This window comes from Vulpes lagopus, chromosome 23 (assembly GCF_018345385.1).
Source record: "Vulpes lagopus strain Blue_001 chromosome 23, ASM1834538v1, whole genome shotgun sequence".
Taxonomy (NCBI): Eukaryota; Metazoa; Chordata; class Mammalia; order Carnivora; family Canidae; genus Vulpes; species Vulpes lagopus.
In genome coordinates, this window is record NC_054846.1 from 44,700,658 (window position 1) to 44,721,812 (window position 21,155).

The window sequence follows — 21,155 nt, forward strand, 5'->3', positions numbered from 1 at the left end:
GTGTGTTTTCCTTGTATTTATCTTGTCATTTGCTGAGCTTCTTGGTTCTGTTGAGTTAATGCCTTTAAAAATATTTTGGAAAATTACTGGAAACTCCCCACTATTTCATCTCTCTTTCTTGGGCTCCAATTACACGTTTTAGATCAGTGGTATTGTTCCAAAGGTCTTAGATGTTGTAATCTGTTTTTATCTATCTCTTCTCTTTGTGGTTTAGTTTGGGTAATGTCTGTTGGCCCAAATGTCTTCCTGTTCAGTGATTATTTACTATGTCCAGACTGCTTTTAAGCCCATGAAATGAATTCTTTGTAGTTAATATCATCTTCATTTTTAGCATTTCATTTTTTTAAACTTTTTATTTCTTTGCTGAAATTTTTAAACTTTGTATCTCTTTGCTGAAATTCTCCATATGTTGTGGACTAATTTCCCATATATATGGAAAAAATGGTATATACACACACAGACACACAGAGGCCACTCTGGTTTGCTCATTTTAAGATGACAGCCCACTTTCTACCAGGAAGAAAGGATAGGACTCAGGCCCAAGGACGTCCAATTGGATTGCCAAACCCATAGAGAAAGTGCTTTAACTCAGTATAATGGAAAATTTTATTTTCAAATAAGGAAAACAATCTTTTTTCTTTCAATGGTAATTATCACCGTGAGATAACAGAGGCATTTGGGCATAGTATTTAAATGGATAGAGTTTTAATTCAGGCAAAACTGGAGTTAAATTCCTTGCTCTGCTGTTCATGAGCCCTTCAGTCTTGAGCAAGTTAGATATTCCTCTAAGTCTCAGTTCTTCATCAGTGAAATGTGGCTAATGACAAAAATACCTTCTTCATGGGGTTGCTGTGAGGTTTAAATGTGATCACACCTGGACAATAAGTAGCACAGAGAGAGGCTCAGTTAATGTGAGCTGTTTTCCTTCTCATACATCCTGTCTCACCATATCCCTTTCCCTCTAGGTTGAAACAGAGCAAAGAGAACCAGTTTTGTCGTGGTCATTGATATACCTCTAGCATCCATCCCATTGTAGGCACTCAATACTTGTTGAAAGAATAAATTAAAAAGCTCTTCTCTGAGTAAGGTAATCCAAAATGTTGGGCTCACCAAGGATCAGACTTACCTTAAAACAATATTTTCATTACCCGTCCAGAAACAGGAGGTGTTTTATCAAACATATTAAACTTCAAAGCCTCAAAATGGTATTGAAATTCCTGGCTCACACACTTCAGGCTATGTTGGGGGCAAAGAAGTGGAAAATTCATTTTATTGACCACAGTCGAGGAACTTTCTGACCGTTTCCTTCATTCAATGAATGAGAATTGACAATCACTGTAAGTCTTGCCTAAAGATATCATCTGATCAGGGGCACCTGGGTGGCACAGTTGGTTAAGCAGCCAACCTTCAGTTTCTGCTCAGGTTGTGATCTCAGGGTTGAGATCTCAGGATCATGGGTGTCGGGGCTCTGCACTCAGAGGGGAGTCTGCTTCCCTTCTCCCTCACCCTCTGCCCTTCCCCTCACTTTCTTTCTCAAATAAAGAAAATAATCCTTAAAAAAAAAGTATCAGATCAATGTAGTGCTTTAGGCAAAAATGGAAATGAAAAGGTAATCAAGAAGATCATATTAATTTATCTTTGTACATAGCAAGATTCATTCTTGCCTGAAACAAGTCTAATTCTATGGTAGAAAACGCTAAAGAATCAGGGAGACAGTATTTCCTGATATAGAATAATCAGTATAGACAGTATTTCACCAATATAGAATAATCAGAAGTTTGTCTCTTTGTTTCATAAAAGTCTTTAAGTTTTAAGTTTTTAAGAAGCATTTGAAGGAATGTAGAATATATCCTCATTGGTAAAAGAGGAGTCAGTCATTTTACAAATGCTTAAAAATCACTTTATTTTTAGAATGTTCCCTTCTGTCATTGACATCTTAATGTACTGTAATTTAAAATGTTTGCATGTTGAGTGAGCAGAGCACAAGCACTTTGCAGCAGTGAGAATAATTGCTACTTAAATGTGCTATAAATCAATATATAATGCAAGAATGCAAAATAGTGGCTCAGAACATTTACTATACTTTAATAATAATAAAAATAGTTTTAAAAAATCCAAAATACTGAATGGAATCCTCATTGTAGGTATATTCTCTAGTTCTTTATTCATTAACTATTTGTTAATGTGACATCAAAATAGTGAAATCCATAATTTTAAAGATGTGTATATGTAAATTTCACATTTTTTAGAGACTTGTGGAAAGATATAATTACACATGTAGAAACATGAATTAAAATGTAAAGGAAAGGGGCATCTGACAGGCTCACTTGGTGGAGCAAGTGACTCTGGATCTTGGGGTTGTGGGTTCAAGCCCCACACTGGATGTAGAGATTACTTTAAAAATTGTAAGATGTAAAGAAAAAACTAAACCATATTATTTCTAAATTTAAACATTTCTGCATGTCTCTAAAAAGAATTTGTGCATAGTTGAAACTAATAAAATGGATAAGTGCAGAAATACTACAAGTAGGGGTGCCTGGGTTGCTCAGTTGGTTGAGTGTCTGCTCTCAGCTGGGGTCATGATCTCAGGATCTTTGTATCAAGCCCCTCATGGAGCCCTGCATCTGGCTCCCTGCACAGTGGGGAGGCTGCTTCTCCCTCTTCCTCTGCCCCCACAAGCCACTCATACTCTCTCTCCTCTCAAATAAATAAATAAATAAATAAATAAATAAAATCTTTAAAAAAAAAATACTGCAAGTAAAAAAGTTTTCTTAGTGTCTAAAACTTAATTAGAACAAGAAAATTCCAAAAAGAGGAGAGAAAAGTGGATAGTGTAAGGTGGGATGATTTTTCCTGAATTCTAAGTCCAAAGCTTTATTGTTTGTAGAAAGAGTTTAGAACATGTTTAAAATAAATATATCTTTTCCAGGATGGAATTTTCTTTCTTCTCCTATATCCTCCTGGAGTCTAGCATCCTAGACTATGATAAGATTTTTAAAAAATGCTCTTTTATAAATAATGTGGAGGAAGTCAATCTAGATAATGCTTGATTATTTTGCAGATGTCTGGTGTACTCAATATGAAGTCTTCCCTGGCTTCCACCCTGATCCTTTGGTCTAGCTGTTCAAGGATATCTCTAAAACTCCAGGTTCTTTCCATCTTCCTGGTTTCATGCTTGGCGTGTAATAATGTTTTCCTCATGGTAACAAAATAGCTGCCTCAGCTCCAAACGTCACATTTACAAATGACAAAGTCAAAAAACAAACAAGAAAGGAGAGCCAAGAGCCTCTCCTCATATGTATGTTTTCATCAAAAAGAAAAATATTTTCTAGAAGCTCCCCAGCCAACTTCTCTTTTCTCTTTTGTTTCAATGGCCACAACAATGTCACCTGCCTTTCCTAAAGGAATCAGAACAGAAAGGAATAGATATTTCCATTGAATTTCTCCTATTGAATTAGAGAAACTCACAATTTGTCCCCTGGGGCTAAGGAGGGACCCACCTTCCCTGAGTATTCTAGTACCAAATCTTTGAACAAAATTGGATTTCTGGATAAGAGCAAGATTGTTATTTGGTCAGTAACCAATAGCTCTAACTATACCACAAAGACTGGTATATACACCTGCATTTATTTATTCATTTATTCACTTATACTGAAAAGTATTATTGCCAAGAGAACTGGGCCCTTGGGTTCTCTGGCCAACATGGTATTTCTTTATAAAACACGAAAAGCTTCAAATGAAGTTAAAAAATAATGAAAAAGCTACTAGAATCAGACATAGAGGAGTAGTTATTACTCTATGCTCAGGTTGATTCCTTTGCCTGCAATGCCTTTTCCCTTTTTAAACTCCCACATATCCTTTAAAATTCAGCTTAAGCATTATCCCCTTTTAGAAAGCTTTCTTTGTTACCCCCACCTTCTCCACCTGTACTTCCCACTCCCAAGCTGAATTACTTGCCTCTCCTCTGTATCACCATGGCACACTGTGCATAACTGTATCATTACACCTACTCTGTTGTATTGTACTTATCAATTTATGTGTCCTCTCCACTAAATGTGAGTTCCTTAAAAGCAGAAACTAGGCTAATCTGTTTTTAAGGATTTAGTGGTTAGCACAGAACTCAGTATATAGATAGATAGGTGGATAATTTGCGGGAGGCAGGAAAATCACCCCTCTCTCAAAAGATTCCAAATTTTAATCCCTGAAACTGTTGTGATGGTTTTATGTGTCAACTATGTGGAACCTAAATGAGGTGTCTCTCCATCGGATGGGGGTCCCCCAGTGTGGAGCAATGATTGGGTGGACGCTGGTGGCATGGGAGATGAAAGAACTCACCAGAGGTAGAACAAAGGAGATAGTTTACTGAATACAGGGCAAGGGAGCTGCAGGCAGGTCAGCAGCCAGGAGAGGCTGTCTGCAACAAGGTAGTGGGTGGGGCTGTATTTAAAGGGGGCAGGTGGGGAGGTATAGGCACGTAGGAATTCTCCCTTTTGTAGGAACTGTGCCTGGTTTTAAGTAGCCCATTGGCCAGTCAGGGCCTCTGCACATTTTGAGGTGGGTCACCTGATGGGCCTGTCTGTATTTCATTGCTCAAGCCTGTTTGCCTAAAAAGTGGCCTCTACAGGCTTGGAGGGTGTTTCAGGATGAGGTGAATATGTAAATGGGTGAACATAGATTGCCCTCCAGAATGTGGATGGGCCTCATTCCACCAGTGGAACGCCTGAATAGAAAAAGAGTAGTCTCCCTGAGCAATAGGGAATTCTCCAGCAGACTGCCTTCAGACTTTATCTGCACCATCCACTTGCCTGGGTCTTTTTTTTTTTTTTAATTATTTATTTATTTATGATAGTCACAGAGAGAGAGAGAGAGAGAGAGGCAGAGACACAGGCAGAGGGAGAAGCAGGCTCCATGCACTGGGAGCCCGATGTGGGATTCGATCCCGGGTCTCCAGGATCGCGCCCTGGGCCAAAGGCAGGCGCCGAACCGCTGCACCACCCAGGGATCCCTACTTGCCTGGGTCTTAAGCTGCTGGCCCACACTGTAGATTTTGGACATGACAGCCTTCATAATCATATAAGCCAATTCCTTACAATAAACTATAGATAGACCGAGAGATCAATAGGGATATATATAGATTCTATTTCTCTGGAGCACCCTGGCTAGTACACTGGGGAATGTATTACCTTACGTGGCAAAAGGGGCTTTGCAGATGTGATTAATTTAAGGATCTTAAGTGAGAGGACTATAAGATTATCTGCAACTATTCAGTAGGCCCACTGTCATCCTTATAAGAGAGAGGCAGAGGTCAGAATCAGAGAAGGAAATGTAATGACAGAAGCAGAGGGCCAAATGACAGGACTGCTGTCTGTCTGAAGGACCCAAGCCAAGGATAGTGTTTGGAACCTTGGAAAAACAAACAAACAAACAAACAAACAAAAAACAAGGAAATGATTTTCCTTTAGAGCTTCAGAGGGTGTGCAGCCCTGTTAACACCTTGATGTTAGCCCAGTGAGACCCATTTCTACTTCTCACCACCATAACTGTAAGATAATAAACTTAGGCTGTTTTAAGTCAGTGCGGTTTTGGTAATTTGTTATAGCAGCAACAGGAAACGAGTACAGTGGTACAGAACACTTTTTGAGTGATAAAATGACAAGTATTTAATGCATTAAGCTGTTGTAATAATAATTGGCATTTAATACATTCAGTCTTGATTCAAATATCCAAGATCAAGATGATATGATACTAAGCAAACCAAGATTCAGAAAGATTGAATAATTTTATGAAAGTATCATACCAGTAATTGGCATAATAGGTATTGGATTTGAAGGCACATTCCTCCGAGTCGCAGTGCCCCCAAGACATCCTGAGACCTTTAGCTCTCTCACAGAGCACCAAGGGATGGCTTGAGAGCCCTTGAGCCTCCCCAATATCCTTCAGCATTCCTAAAGCAACTTAAATTGCAGTGAAAACAATGTGCTTATTTGCAAATGTAGTTTTCAAGACAGGTCTCAACTTCTCATGATGGAAGGATTGCCTTCTAGGAAGTCCTTTCCTTAGGAAATACTGAAGCTGCCCAAGTCTGTCCACAGATTAGGTCCCATGTGTAGGTGCCCATTCTCACGGACTGAGACAATTAATTACTGGGGACTTGGCTTGCCTTTACTGTCATATTTTGTATGTTTAGTAACTCCTATCTATGAAAATATTAATGCAATCAATTAGATCCTAATCAGGGCTTCTTCGGGCAATGAGTCATCTTTTAAGATGATTTTGTGTATCTATCAATGCATTCGTCTCTTACAGATTTTACATATTTATAATGAACTGAAACTATGTCCAAGCGTATGTGCTTCATCTCACCATTGCCCAATTTGCTGCTTGCACAACAATTTACACAGCGAACACTTATGTTAATGTCCATTTGTCTAGAAAATCTTTTTAATGAGCAAAGACTTAGAAAGTTCTTGCATTATAGAATGCCAATTGAAATAATTCATAAGCTGGGGTGCCTGGGTGGCTCAGCCAGTTAAGTGTGTGACTTCGGTTCAGGTCAGGATCCCAGGGATCATGATCTCCTGGGATCAAGCCACTACCAGGCTCCCTGCTAGTGGGGACCTTTCTTTGCTTCTTTCTCTCTCTCTGACCCACCCTCCACCCCCCACCTCCCTCCCCCACCCCAGTGCTTGGGCGCATGCACACGCTCTCTCCCTCTCTCTCTCTCTCTCAAGGAAATAAATAGAAAATCTTTTTTTTTTATGATTTTTTAAATTATTTATTTAAATACACAGAGAGGAGAGAGAGAGAGAGGCAGAGACACAGGCAGAGGGAGAAGCAGGCTCCATGCAGGGAGCCCGATGTGGGACTCGATCCAGGGTCTCCAGGATCACACCCTGGGCTGAAGGTAGCACTAAACTGTTGAGCCACCTGGGCTGCCCATAAATAGAAAATCTTAAAGAAGAAAGGAATAATTCATAAACTGTAGAAATTCTGCTAAAGATGTAAATAAATGCAACCACAGGTTTCTTATGAATTATGCTTTGGTAGAGGAAGTCCTTTGGGAAATATTATATATTATATATAATAGAAATAATCAGTTTTCTATACCTGTGGATTAAATAAAAGGCTTGCTTCATTTGCTTATTTTATAAAGTACAATTCTTATTACTTTTTTAATTTTAGAGACGATTAAAACTGCTTTATGCTGATGTATGAAAAGAATTGACTGAATGTAACTATTTGACTAATTGAGGGGTACTTTTTGAGAACATGATAATTAGAAAAGATTGTGGTTAGAACATTTCTAATATGGATAATTTAGAGTTCGTCTATGTAAAACCCATGTGGGTGGTCTCATCGCTACTACCCATGACTTTACATTCAGAGAATTCTTTTAAAATTTGAGAAACTATGCATTTGCCAACTACACAGAGAGTTTACTTAGTACACACACAGAAAGCACAGGTATCTTTACCAGGCTTTTTGTTAACTATATTCATTCTTTTACTTCAAAATCTTAAGCAGGATGATAAGAACATTTGTAATTCAGGAAAGCTCCTTGCTTACCAGTTGCTGGTTTCTAATCACAAACACAATGTATAATAGTAAATTTTGTGGAATAAATTAATACAGTAGGGAGTTCTTTTAATTGCTTTTTGGAAAGCAAGTTACCTCAGAAACCTGTGGGGTGTAAAACTTCAAAAAAACAAACAAAAAAAAAAAACCAGAATCCTTTCGATGATCTTTTTACCTTCTCTCTGCCAACAGTTTTCATCCTTGACTTCTCCTTTTCCCTAATTCTGAGCTCCTGTCATCAAACCATTCATTGGGCCTTGCTAATTCCATGTCCTTAGCATTCCCATCTGTGTATGTCCATCTCGGGTGCAGTTAATTCTCTGACTTCGGGCCACCATCATTTCTTCACTTGGCTTTACTACAGCAGCCTCCCATGTGGTTTCTCAGATTCTTTGCCTCTGACCTCTACCACCTACCTCCTACCCACGGTCATCCTCTAACATTCTAACAGACCACTTATTCTTTGTAAAATTAGAAACTAAATGTGTCACTTTACTGTGTAAATCTTTCAAGGTTGGCACATGAGGCCTTGAATGATTTAGACCCTGTTTAGGTCTCCATATGTATAATCACAGGAAAAACCAGAAGGGCAGAAACCACAGGTTTGTGGGATTTTTTAAATCTCTACATTCTCATTGCCAGATCAGTGCCCGGAAGATAGTAAATGTTCAATTAATATTTGTTAAGGAGTTTCTGGCCTAGTTCTGTGGTTGTATGAAGTGGATAAGCTTCCTAAATTCTCCAACTCTTTCAGACTCATTTTATGCATATTTCTCAGACCTTCAGTAGGCATTCATTTCCTTCAAGATGGCACTATGCTTTCCTGACCTGTGTAGCTCAGTGGCATCATGCTGTAGCCGGGGGTTCCTTCCTAGGTGCTGCCTAGGTGCTTCATCAACTGAAATCCAACTCTAAGTCACTTGAGTAGAGTACATGTAAAAATTAGTATTTTTATTTTAATCACTACAATTCAATTTTGCTATTCTGAGGTGAAGAAATAGGATTTCAAATATATTTGCAAAACCCAGAAAGTTATTTTAACATTTAGTATTTGCATAAATAAATAAATACTTTTAAGTCTGGGAGTTGCCATTTGCTGAACTGTAGAATATGGAGGAGAGTTCTCTTTGGAATTTATTTGCTCTACTTGGAATTTGACAAATATATAATGCATCCAAAAAGAAATGTCAAGTGAGAAGTCAAATATATGAGTTTGGAATTCAAGAAAGGCCAGGAGTAGAGCTTTCATCAAACACTTTTTGCTGCAGGCAATTTTGTTCTGTATCGACTTAAGTTCAGAACTGTGGCCACCTGCATCAATATGATATAGCGGGGAGGCCTAAAGACTGAGACCACCTGTGTCAACACAACTCAGCTGTTTGTTCCAGTTAACTTTGCCCAAAGATAAAACCATAAGCCAATAAATAGCTTGACTGTTTGCTTTAGGAAATCCCTTGCAAATGAGTTTATCTCAGACAACAGCCTCCCTTACCAAACCAGGGTTTATTTATCAAGACTCACTTCAAAACTCTCACCTCATTATATCCACCAACCCTCAACTATTATTTCACAAGCTTGCTCAATCCCAATCTGGCCCTCACTCTGACATATTTGCCATAAACCCCGTTGAGTCCAGACTTCCCAAATCCTACACAATCCTCTGACTCTTCCCTTTTGATTTTGTTAAGGCACTGCTTTCCTTGACCTCAGTGACTTAAACTGATAAACTGATGTTTGCTTGTTAATAGTTTGTCTGCTTGTATTTTGAGGAGTTCAAATATTGCTATTTTTGCCTCCCTGCCTTTATAGTAGGTGTTAGTCCTATAAATAACTGTTTACTTACCTGCTCTGAGACTCACAATTAGCAAAATGAGATTTCTGAAGTTGAGAGGATGCGTAGACATTTATTCTAATCAATTTATTTTACAAATGGGAAAACTGAATCCAGAGCAGCTGTGACTTGTCTAGTGTCACAGAGATCTAGTGTCTAGTGCTACTAGATCCTAAGACTACAACTCTCAGTCTGACACTCTTCATAGAAGAATATATCAGCTCATGCTGAGCAAGATGACATAAATTATATTTTTATATTTTATTAGCTATAAGCTTCCTAGCAGGTGAGAGCAGTCTGGTTGCTTTCATTTTTGTTTGTGGTTTTAACACTGTGCCCTACATGCCAGGCTGGCTAAGACACCAAGTGCATGCATTTAATTTACATTTACCAAAAATTCAGATACTGATAGTTCATTAATCAGCAGAAAGATACAGAAACATCAGCTGCCAACCATACAGTCCCTGATATAGCTGCAGTTTTCTCTTTATATATAGAAGAAAGGAGCAAAAACAAAGACAAAGACAAAGAAACAACAACCGAGAAAACCCCAAATCAATGAAACATCCTTCTCAAAGGGCAGGATTTACCATGTAAAATATTCAAGAAGTTAGAGCCTCATTGAATACTCAGGATATGGAGTCTCTTTGAAGAAGCTGAAATATACAGATTTGTTATGGCTACCTCTTATCATTTTGACTCAAATCTGATAAACATTGTAGGAAATCTTGAACAGTTTCTGTAATGATACTGTACCAATGCAGTGGATGCCTGCGGCACTCTTTTCTCCTCATTGCTTTATTTCAGAAATTCTCTCTGCCGACTGCATCCATATTATGACAGTGGGAGCAGCTCCATAGAGACTCCATGCCACCCAGGCTTCATGACTCCATGCCATCACCATAGTGATTGAGCTAGAGGTGAACACCTGGCTCATGTTGGGCTAATGGACTGCAGACCAAAAGCATCAAGTCAGCTGCCCACTGCCTGAATTATAAATGTATAAAACTCAGGAGTTGCTGTTAGCTGTGTTCTGCTATCTGCCCCAAGGAGCAAAGGAAGCCATATTTTTGCTTGGGTGTTCTACAGTGTCTCTGAGCCCAAGTATAAATGGTAGTTGAAGCTATTCAGACCAATCTTCACTTATTCACCATAATTACCAAATTAATACCAGACAATTAAAAAGAATAAAGAGAAAAGAAAAAAGTAATTAAAAGGAAAGACTACCAAATACCTGCCCATATCCTATGCCCCGAAACCAAGGCAGTAAATTATCATTTGTACATTTCCCATGTGCCAGGCATTATTCTAAGTACTCCATATGCATTGTCCTATTTAATCCTTACTACAATGCTATGAGAAAAGTACTTTTATTATCCTCATTTTATAAACAAAAAAGTCGAGGCATAGAGAATTTGAGTGATAGGGCTCAAACCAGGCAGTCTGACTCTTTATATCTATTTAGATATGACTCCATATCTATAAATAGGGGTCATAAACATGACATTATGATGCCTTTCATTAAGGAAAACACTTGGTCAATTTTGCATTGTAGATAGCCTTCCCTGGGGAGACAGACAATAAACAAAGTAAAATACAAGGAATGTCAGGTGATGATGCCAAGTGCTATAGAGAAATAAAACACAAAGGATAGAACAGGGAGGGCTATAAGGTAGGGCTAGTGGGCAGTTATAATTTTGCATAAGGAAGTCAAGGAAGGCTTCACTGAGAAAGTGATATTTGAACAAAGATGTAAATGAAGGGAGAGAGACAGACCTGAAGATGTCAGTGAGCTCAGGAGTACAAAGACCTGCAGATGAGAGTGTGCTTAGTATGTTCAAGGACAAGTAAGGAGGCATGAATGCTAAGGAAATAGAAGTGGGAGATAAGGTCCAGGTTCTGGTAGGGATCAGAAGAGACCACTCTAAGGACTCTGGCTTTAACTCTGAAACAGATGGACAGTCATTGCAGGGCTTTGAGCAGAGGGGTGACATGATCTGACTTGTGTTTCATAAAAATTGCCCTGTCTGCTGTGTTGAGAACAGATGGTAGAGGGCAAGCCCAAAACTAAAGAGGTCAGTTAGGAGGCCATTATCCACGCAAGAGACAATGCAAACTTGAAACTGAATGTCAGTAGTGGTAGTGTTGATAAAAGGTGAGAGTCTAGACACATTTTGAAAGTAGAGCCAAAAGTATTTGCTGATAGATTGAATGTGAGTAAGAGAAAGAGGTAGGAGTGGGGACGGAGATGAAGCATGATGCTAGTTGTTCATCGGAGTAACCAGAAAGATGACGTTGCCTTTTGCTGGGATGGGTAAATCTGTGGGAGGAATAGGTTTAGGAGGTGGTGGGGGAAGATCAGGAGCTTAATTTTGGAGATGTTAAGTAGTGAGATGAGCCATTTAGATTCCCAAGAGGAGACACTGAGAAGACAGTTGGATATACAAATCTGGAGTTCAAGGGAACAATCTGGGCTGGAGAAGTAAATTTAGGAGTTTTCAGTGAAGGGACTATATATAAAGCCTTGAGACTAGATGAAAACACCTAAGAGTGAGTATAGATAGAGATCTGAGGACTCAGCTCTGGGGTGCTCCATCTGAAAGAGGACATTAACCCTAAATGAACTTAAAAGTTTTGCAGGATATTATGGGAAAGGACCACCATATTATGGGAAAGGACCACCATATTTTTCAAAGGTATAAAGCTTCAGGGTTGTTCAGCTGCATAGCTGGGGCAATTCTCCCTACCAGGATGAGAAATTTTTATAAATACAGAATGGGGGACAGTAGATATCTTCAGTATTTTATCTCAGCTTTTTCATCCAAAATTAAAAAGAACAAAAGAAAGAGAAAGAAAGAAAGAAAGAAAAGAAAGAAAGAAAGAAAAGAAAGAAAGAAAAGAAAGAAAGAAAAAAGAAAAGAAAGAAGTAAAAATACTGAAACCAAGGTCAGAAACATCAGTTTTGGTTATACAAATGACACTATGAGATAGAACCTTTGTCTTTTCCACCAGCAAATATCACTTGGACTTAACACTATCACTTGCAGCAAATCACACGAAGACTGAAAAATGTTCACCCTCCTGAGCTTCTCCAGAATGGTTTCAGCACAGAGTTGATGAGCGTATATATACATTTGGTGTGGGATGGGATGCAGAAGACAGATTTAAATGGGTAACTCAAAAGTGAGAAAATGGAACTAGAAAAGATAGACTTCGTTTTTCAAAAGCTTATGTACATGTTAACAGTTTTCAAAAGGGGTAAAATCAAAACTCTCATATAGATATAAAGTCAAGGCATGCCAAAGATTATTATTATGTATTTTTTATGAGGAAATTGTAAAGATGTTACAACCAATCTGGAGTCAGAGAAGCACAAACTTACGTGGAGTAAAAGAATATTGAAATGAATTGAACAAATTCATTTAGAACAAATGACTAAAAAACTTTTTTTTCTATAGGAACTGGTGGGGAGAGGGAGTTAAGCAATAGGGAAGAGAAGGGTTGTCTCTCTGTCCCCTGGAGGGAAGTTTTGTGTATATCTACAGACAAGAATTAGGGGCACCAGGGTGGCCCAGCTGGCTAGATGACTGCCCTGGGCTCAGGTCATGATCCTAGGGCCCTGGGATGGAGCCCCACATTGGGCTCCCTGCTCAGTGAAGAGCCTGCTTCTCCCTCTCCCTCTGCTACTCCCCCTGCTTCTGCTCTCTCTCTCTCTCTCTCTCAAATAAATAAAATCTTTAAGAAACATGGTATTTTATAGGCAAGAATTAGTCACATAGCAAGGTGACTACAGAGGCTAGGGAAACCAGTGAAGAAACCCCATCAGAGTTCACTCGCAGTGCCCATATATTTGAGTGTATTCCCCTGAGACTGGGGTGGGGTGGGGTTGGGGGGAGTACAAAGACAGAAAACTAATGCGTTTGGAAAAAAGTAGAGGTAGTTGACATATGATGGTCTCAGGCTTCCTTGTGAAATAATGACATCATTGTTATCAAAAACCATAAACCATTTAGAAGGCAGAGAATCTGGTATAAAACTCTAATAATAATTGGACTCTCATTTTAACTCTGAGTCTCTTGGTAGCAAAGGCAAAAATGGAAAGGTGGCAATTATGTAACTCTGAGTGGCACACGCAAAGAAGAATGCAAGGTTTCCTGGAAATACACATTTGACTGCTGAAGATGAGGAGGTCGAGAGCTATGTCAGGGAAGAAGGGGTAGGTTCAGAAGTCCCTCAGCAGAATGAGAGATGGAACTGACTGAAGACGAGTAAAAGAATTCTTAAGCTAGGATGTGGGACTGCAGGGGTTAGAGACGTGTGCATTCGGAGTAAACGTGGACTACAGATCAACACTTCCAAGAAGTCTTCGCTGGTGGCGATGGGCTGGGCTAAGGTGTCTCCTGACGCCCGCAGCACCCCAGGGTCTACCTCTTAGTGGTGGTCAGCACATTGTTCTACTGTGTCTTCGGCTTCTCTCTCCAGAGCTCCCAGAAGGCCACTGCGTCTCTCCAGGGCCCGGTACAGTTGCCCGACACTAGAGATCTCCAGGAAACTGAAAGTGCCAGGAAGCAGTGAGGGAAAGTGTCTTACTTCCTAGGGCAGCTATAAAGGAACACCGGAGCCTGGGAGCTCATCACAAACAGAGATTTATTTCAGTTCTAGAGACAGATTTGGTGTCTTGACGGAACCAGCTTCCTGGCCATCTTCTTGCCGTGCCCTCACATGGCGAAAGGACCAAGGGAGCTAAGTGGGGTCTTTTTTCGAAGGACACGAATGTCACTCAAGAGGGCTCCACTTTTGTGACCTAATCACCTCCCAAAGGCTCCACTTCCTAGGACTGTCACATTGGAAGTTACTTTCCAACATCTGGATTTTGGAGGGACGTAGACATTCAGCTTATAGCAGAAGACATGAACCTAACCTGTTTAGCTGGGTGTACAGGGTAAGAGCTGGTTCTCTCTGGGGCATTAGGCCTAGAAGAGGCCAGTGCTCACTCCGTGGGCACTCTAGCCTTTCTCATCTTGTCTCAGACGTGATAGTATCAAGAACCAGTTACTTTCTCAGGGAAAGATGTGAATGGGAAGCAGTGGAGAGAGAGCAAGACTTACGGATAGCTTGGGGTTACTCCACTCTGCTGTTTGATTCTTTAAATTCTACAGTTCAGGCTTAAACTAAATCCCTTACATTTATTTTTTCTTCTGTTTTTTAATGTTTTCCTGACTATCAAAATAATGTGCTTTTGGGGGACCTGGGGGGCTCAGCGGTTGAGTGTCTGCCTTCAGCTCAGGGCATGATCCCGGGGTCCCAGATTCATGTCCCGCATGGGGCTCCCTGCATGCAGCCTGCTTCTCCCTCTGCCTGTGTCTCTGCCTCCCTCTCTATGTCTCTCATGAATAAATAAATAAAATCTTAAAAAAAAAAAGCATATATGTTCAGGAAGTGAACTGTATAAATTAATTCCATGTGCAATCACAGAATACTAATTTCATGCTATTATGCTCTAATGTGGAGGAAAAGGGGGCACCTTGGTGGCTCAGGGTTAAGGGTTTGCCTTTAGCTCAGGTCGAGATCCCGGGTCCTGGGATCGAGTCCCACATCGAGTTCCGCGGAAGACCCTGCTTCTCCCTCTGCCTGGGTCTCTGCCTCTCTCTCTGTCTCTCATGAATAAATAAATAAAATCTTTTTTAAAATGGAGGAAAAAGAAAAATTCTTGCTTTCCTTTGGTAGTTCAATTATTTTTTTTTAATTTAAATTCAATTAGCCAACATATAGTTTGATTATGTTTTATCTCTTGTGCCAGGTTCTTTATGTAAATGATCTCTAATACAAATCTCAGCAAGGAAGATTTTATTTTTTACTTTATTTAAAAAAAAAAAATTTAAGCAGCTCCATGCCCAACGTGGGGCTTGTACTCATGGCTGTGAGATCAAGAGTTGCATGCTCTGTGGACTGAGCCAATCAGGTGCCCCCAAGGAAGATGTTTTCATTCTGATTTTAGAGACAAAGAATCAGGCTGAGAGAGGTAAGAAACTTGTAGGCCAGTATTTTACCTGTGGCTTGTGTGATTCCAGAGCTTGAGTCATTCCACCAAGCTAGGGTGACTCCCAGAGAGATACAATAAGGTTTCATGTGGGAGAAAATGATGGCGATCGTGACCTTCAGGTAGTGACAAAAGAACAGATGATACAAAGCCATCAACTTCTCCCTCTCTGGGGGCCTGAAGTGGAAATGTGAACAAGGTAACACTTTGTTACTTTTGAACTTTAAAATGTTATAAAACCAGCATTGAACTGCTATTGTTTATTAAACTATAGAGAACAAAAAAGAGAAAAAAATTTTAAGAAAGGAAAATGATGAAGAGTAAAAAATCAGCTCTTGCAGTTTTTTGGTTTTTTTTTTTTTAGCTCTTGCAGTATTTGAAAAAAAAATCTCCACCACAACCTAGAGAAGGTCCAGGTGCTGAGTAGAGTAGTGAAAAAAATTTTTTAAAGTAAGCTCCATGCCTAGCATGGTGCCCAACACAGGGCTCAATCTCACGACCCTGAGATCAAGACCTGCGCTGAGATCAAGTGTCGGATGCTTAACCACCTGAGCCACCCAGGCGCCCCAGCATAGTGCAATTTTGAAGACATTTCAGTACATTTGGAGATTGGGAAGCAGAGGAATAGGTGGTTTTAGAACCCGGCTGTGCTGGGGAGTTGGATGGCCCCACAGGCGTGGCGCTCTGGCCCAGCACAGGATGTGCCCACCTCACATGCAGGCAGTTGGTTTGTGGGTGATAAGTAGCTCTCCTGGGCAGGCAAATCCTTAAGCATTTTTGTGCCTTTTCTTTTTCAACCTCTTTGCTATACCTGCTTCCCACCCCGCAGTGGTGTGATCAGTCTTTTTTTCAGGTGGAGTCTGTGAGTGAGTGATTGGAGGCCAGCTAGGCTGGGCAGGCAGCGTGGTATCATGCTTGACAGGACATTAGATGCTCCACAGCAGGCTGCTGCTCCTCTTGTCATGAGTCTGGACAAGTTACTTGATCAATCTTTGCCTCAAGTCTCCTCTTCTGTAAAATGGGAATCTGTTCAAAAAACATTTATGAAATACCTACTGTTTGTCCAGAATTGTTTGACTCTCTTGAGGATAGAGCTGTTAGCAGATCAGAGAGCTTATTTTCCAACGGGGCAGACGGACTTTAACCAAATATATACTGTAATGGCAGATATTAGGTACCTGAAGAAAAAGATGTCTTCATTCTGATTTTAGAGACAAAGAATCAGGCTGAGAGAGGTAAGAAACTTGTAGGCCAGTATTTTACCTGTGGCTTGTGTGATTCCAGAGCTTGAGTCATTCCACCAAGCTAGGGTGACTCCCAGAGAGATACGATAAGGTTTCATGTGGGAGAAAATGATGGCGATCGTGACCTTCAGGTAGTGACAAAAGAACAGATGATACAAAGCCATCAATTTCTCCCTCTCTGGGGGCCTGAAGTGGAAATGTGAGCAAGGTACAACTGGATTTACAACCGGATGAGAATCTGAAGTCACTTTTGGTATCCTCTACTAGGTATTGACTGTTATATCAAGTAGTAAGTTGTAAACCTTTTAATTGACAATTAGTATAACTGTGGATGGCTTCTGATTTTGTTTTTAATTCTGTGGATTGTGTTTAAACAATTCAAAAGTATGTTCCTGATTGTGAGATACTAAGTGGTATTGCACAGTTGTCACTTTATGGAATGTGTACAACAGTCCCATGAAATTGATAAAGCGTACCCTTGTATAGCTTCAGGTGCTAGAATTAAAATTGATCTGTTATCACACACACACACACAAAAAAGGACAAAGGAAGGTAAAGGGTCAAGAGTGACAGCTCTTTTATTTTTTTTAAATATTTTTTAAAGATTTATTTATTTATGATAGACATAGAGAGAGAGAGAGGCAGAGGGAGGGAGAAGCAGGCTCCATGCCGGGAGCCTGACGTGGGACTCGATCCCGGGGCTCCAGGATCGCGCCCTGGGACAAAGGCAGGCGCCAAATCGCTGAGCCACCCAGGGATCCCCAACAGCTCTTTTAGAGAGGTGGTCAGAGAAGCGCTCTCCGAAGAAGTGGTGTGTGGGTACAAACATGAAAAAAAGCAAATGAGTCATACTATAGATCTAGGGGAACAAGAATAGTAGGTGCAAAAGCCCTAAGTAGGGGCAAACTTGGTGTGCTCAGGGAAGAGCTCAGTGCAGTTGAAGTGGAGTCAGCGGCAGAGAGTAGCTTAGGGCAGATCATCCAGGATTTGCAGGCCTTGGCGAGGAGTTGAGGTTGATTCTAAGTGTGATTAGAGTGTAGCAGTTAAGCTTCAGTCACAGGAAAAAGAAAATGCTTTCATTATTTAATGAAAAAGAGATGTGGGTGCTTATAAAACCATTAAAAAAGCTATAGAGGGGGGATCCCTGGGTGGCGCAGCGGCTTAGCACCTGCCTATGGCCCAGGTCGTGATCCCAGGGTCCTGGGATCGAGTCCTGCATCGGGCACCCTGAGTGGAGCCTGCTTCTCCCTCTGCCTGTGTCTCTGCCTCTCTCTCTCTGTGTGTGTGTGTCCCTCATGAATAAATAAATAAATCTTAAAAAAAAAAAAAAAAGCTATAGAGCAATCTCTACGCTGATCCTCAGGAATGAAATGCAGAACAGCACCACCAAACCAGCCTCTGCCAGAAAAGCTTCTACCTCTACCACAATCAGGAAAATGGGCGATCAAGAGTTTGCAAAGGGGGGGGGGGGCCTGGGTGGCTCAGCTGGTTAAGCATCTGACTCTTGGTTTCAGCTCAGGTCATGATCTCAGGGTCTTGGGATCAAGCCCCACTACTGCTACTGTCTTCGTGCTCAGCCTGTTTCTCCCCCTCTGCCTCTGTCCCTTTCCCCAACATCCTCTCATGCTCTCTCTCTTAAATAAATAAATACATCTTTAAAAAAAAAAAAAAAGAGTTTGCAAAGGAGCTGATAATTTGCAGAATACATCCCGTGGCTGTGACCCAGGGAACAGGAAGGCTTCATTGCTGCTACCACGACCATCTCTCAACACCACATCAATGCTAGCATGGTCTCTGTGATCCCTTATCTGCTATCACAGAGCAGCGGGGACATGGCCTCCACTGCACTTCCACCCTCCTAATTTCTCAATGTGTCCAAGCCACAGCTGCAAGAGAGTCTAAGAAACTTGCCTCTTAGTTTTCCAGTCCCCTCAGGCTGAGAAAGTATACTGGAGGCCTGGAATGGATGCTGGAGACCACTAAGAGACTAGGGAGGGTGAGTGATGGGACGTGATGTGTCTCACATTTTATAGCACAGCCACTCTCACTGCTGCATAAAGAATACACTCCAGTAGGTCAACAGAAGAAGTAGAACAGTTAAACGGCTACAGCAGTAGATTAGGGAAGAGAGAGCTAGAGGGGTGACCACAAAAAACTAGGAAGTGGTGAAATATATATTTGTAGGTAGAGCCTATAGGACTTGCTGATGCATATGAGGTATGAGTAAGGTATGCATATAAGGTACAAGTAAGGGATCTAGGACACCTCCAAGATTTTAATGTGAATACCTAGATCAATAGTAGTGATACGTACAGAGAACACTGGGAAAGATATGAGCTGTGGGGAGAAAGCACCCCCATCTATCTCAAGCAATAAAGACTTCAAAATTCTTAAAAGCAGTAGCTGGCACACACTAAATATTCAATTGACATCAACTATTCCCTTTAATTAAAATAATATTTTTGTCTAACTCCTTGACATTGAGGTCACCCAGGTTGAAACTGGTATCCCTGAATGGTAGTCACGTCTTACAGGCAGAAAGAGACGGCAAAATGCCCCAAATCTGATATCCTGAGCCAGTTACTAACCAAAGCCACAGCATCTCTTCCTAGGTTACAAAATCATTCAATATTTCTTTCTGGAGCTGTGGATATAAGCTTCAATGAAACTTAGTGCTTAAGCTGAATCAAAATTGTCCTGTTTGCCTGGACTGGAGGAAGGCCTGGGAGAGGTCTCCTTTCCCGTGGACCAACGGGACAGGATGGGCTCTGCTATGCCCAGTCGATGGCACTAGCCACAAGGAGGTCCATGAGAGATAATCCACAGAAACCCTCAAATGCTATTCTAAAAGAGGAGAATCCGAAAAGAGAAATACAAAGACAAAAAGAGAACCCAAAGGGGGGGGGGGAAACACGCAAATGCGAGGACCTATTTTCCCACATGATCTTAATAATGGCTAACCTAATTACTAAACCTTCTGCGGGGACCTTGTTCTGAGAAATTTTATTATATTGTCTCTTTTAATCTTTACAATAAACTCTAAATTATCCTCATTTAATGGATGAGGAAATTGAGGAATAGAAAGGTTAAATAACATGCCGAAGGCCAGTTGCAGAGATGGGATTCAACTCAGGCTAACGGATTCAAGACTTCACGTTATTAAATGTCACCTACCCAATTACACCTTTAGCTAAGGTCTATATCAGTACTAGGGATGGGCCGTACTGATGGTCAGGTAAAGGCAGGATGTAGCAGCATTGTTGTTGGGAAGTCGTTGGGTTAATCTAGTTTGAAGTGCACCACTTTCAGTAAGAAGTTATTTACACACCCCTTTTGTATCGGTTAAGGTAACACTAGCTGCTATAACAAACAATCTCAAAATGTACAACAGCTCAAACACAATGAAAATTTATTTCCACCTACATGACCTCCAAAATGGTTGCTCCTGATGGCTGATGGCCCTCCTCTAAGAGCCAGCCCATCTTGTGTCGCCTTCATCTTCAACACGTGACTTCCAAACTACAGTGTTCATTTCCATCAAACTACAGAAAGGGAAAGGAACATGCTTGGAGTGGGGCTGGGGGGATCTTATGGACCAGCTGTGGAGGTGGCATGCATCACTGCAACTCCATTTTGCTGATTAGAACTCAGTCACCTGCCTGCATCTAACTGCAAGGGAGACTGGGAAATGTTGTCTAGCTAAGTGCCCAGCTAGCCTCTCTGCCATAACTGATTGCATTCATGACGTGATTTCTCTCGGTTTAACTCTCAAAAGAAACTGGAGCTTTCATTTGAAGATAACCGTGCTTTCTTTCCCACGTAAAATTTACATTCACGTCAAATATACCACGTGACTCTACCTCTCACATCCAGTGTGCTTATGGAGAAAAAGTTCTACATTCATTTCTTGAAGGTTTTAAAGTAAATAGCTCTTCTCTGATAATTTGTCCATAACTTTTCCCATTATTTCCTTTTTCACTCTAATAGGGCATTCTATCTTGCAGAACTTGTAAAGCTTTCACATTTATGGACTCCTTTAAACCTTAACTGATGAAACATTGACAATCTTGTTGTGCTGGTTTAATTTATTGATGCCTAAAATTGTATGCCCTGATGTGGACAAATACCTAACAATGCCATTTTTACCCATAGAAATTTACATATTGGGGATCCCCGGGTGACTCAGCAGTTTAGCGCCTGCCTTTGGCCCAAGGCGTGATCTTGGAGTCCTAGGATCGAGTCCTGCATCGGGCTCCCTGCATGGAGCCTGCTTCTCCCTCTGCCTGTGTCTCTGCCCCTCTCTTTGTCTCTCATGAATAAATAAATAAAATTTAAAAAAAAAAGAAATTTGCATATTAAGAAGATTAGGTGCTAACAAAGGTTGTAATGATGGTATCCTTTTAGAAAACTCCTTAGATTTGGCTTAGATGTTTGGGAATGTTCCTTTATCTTCTCCATGTTCCAA

General features: G+C 40.7%; 1 long non-coding RNA gene across 1 annotated transcript in view; it reads left to right on the forward strand.

Moving 5' to 3' along the window:
* The window catches only part of LOC121481195, a 54,132-nt gene extending 33,236 nt beyond the window's left edge, over positions 1-20,896 (forward strand). The window contains exon 4 of the long non-coding RNA XR_005985217.1: positions 20,843-20,896. This is a non-coding gene — a long non-coding RNA (uncharacterized LOC121481195). The remainder of the gene's footprint in view (positions 1-20,842) is intronic.
* The last annotated feature ends 259 nt before the right edge of the window (positions 20,897-21,155 follow it).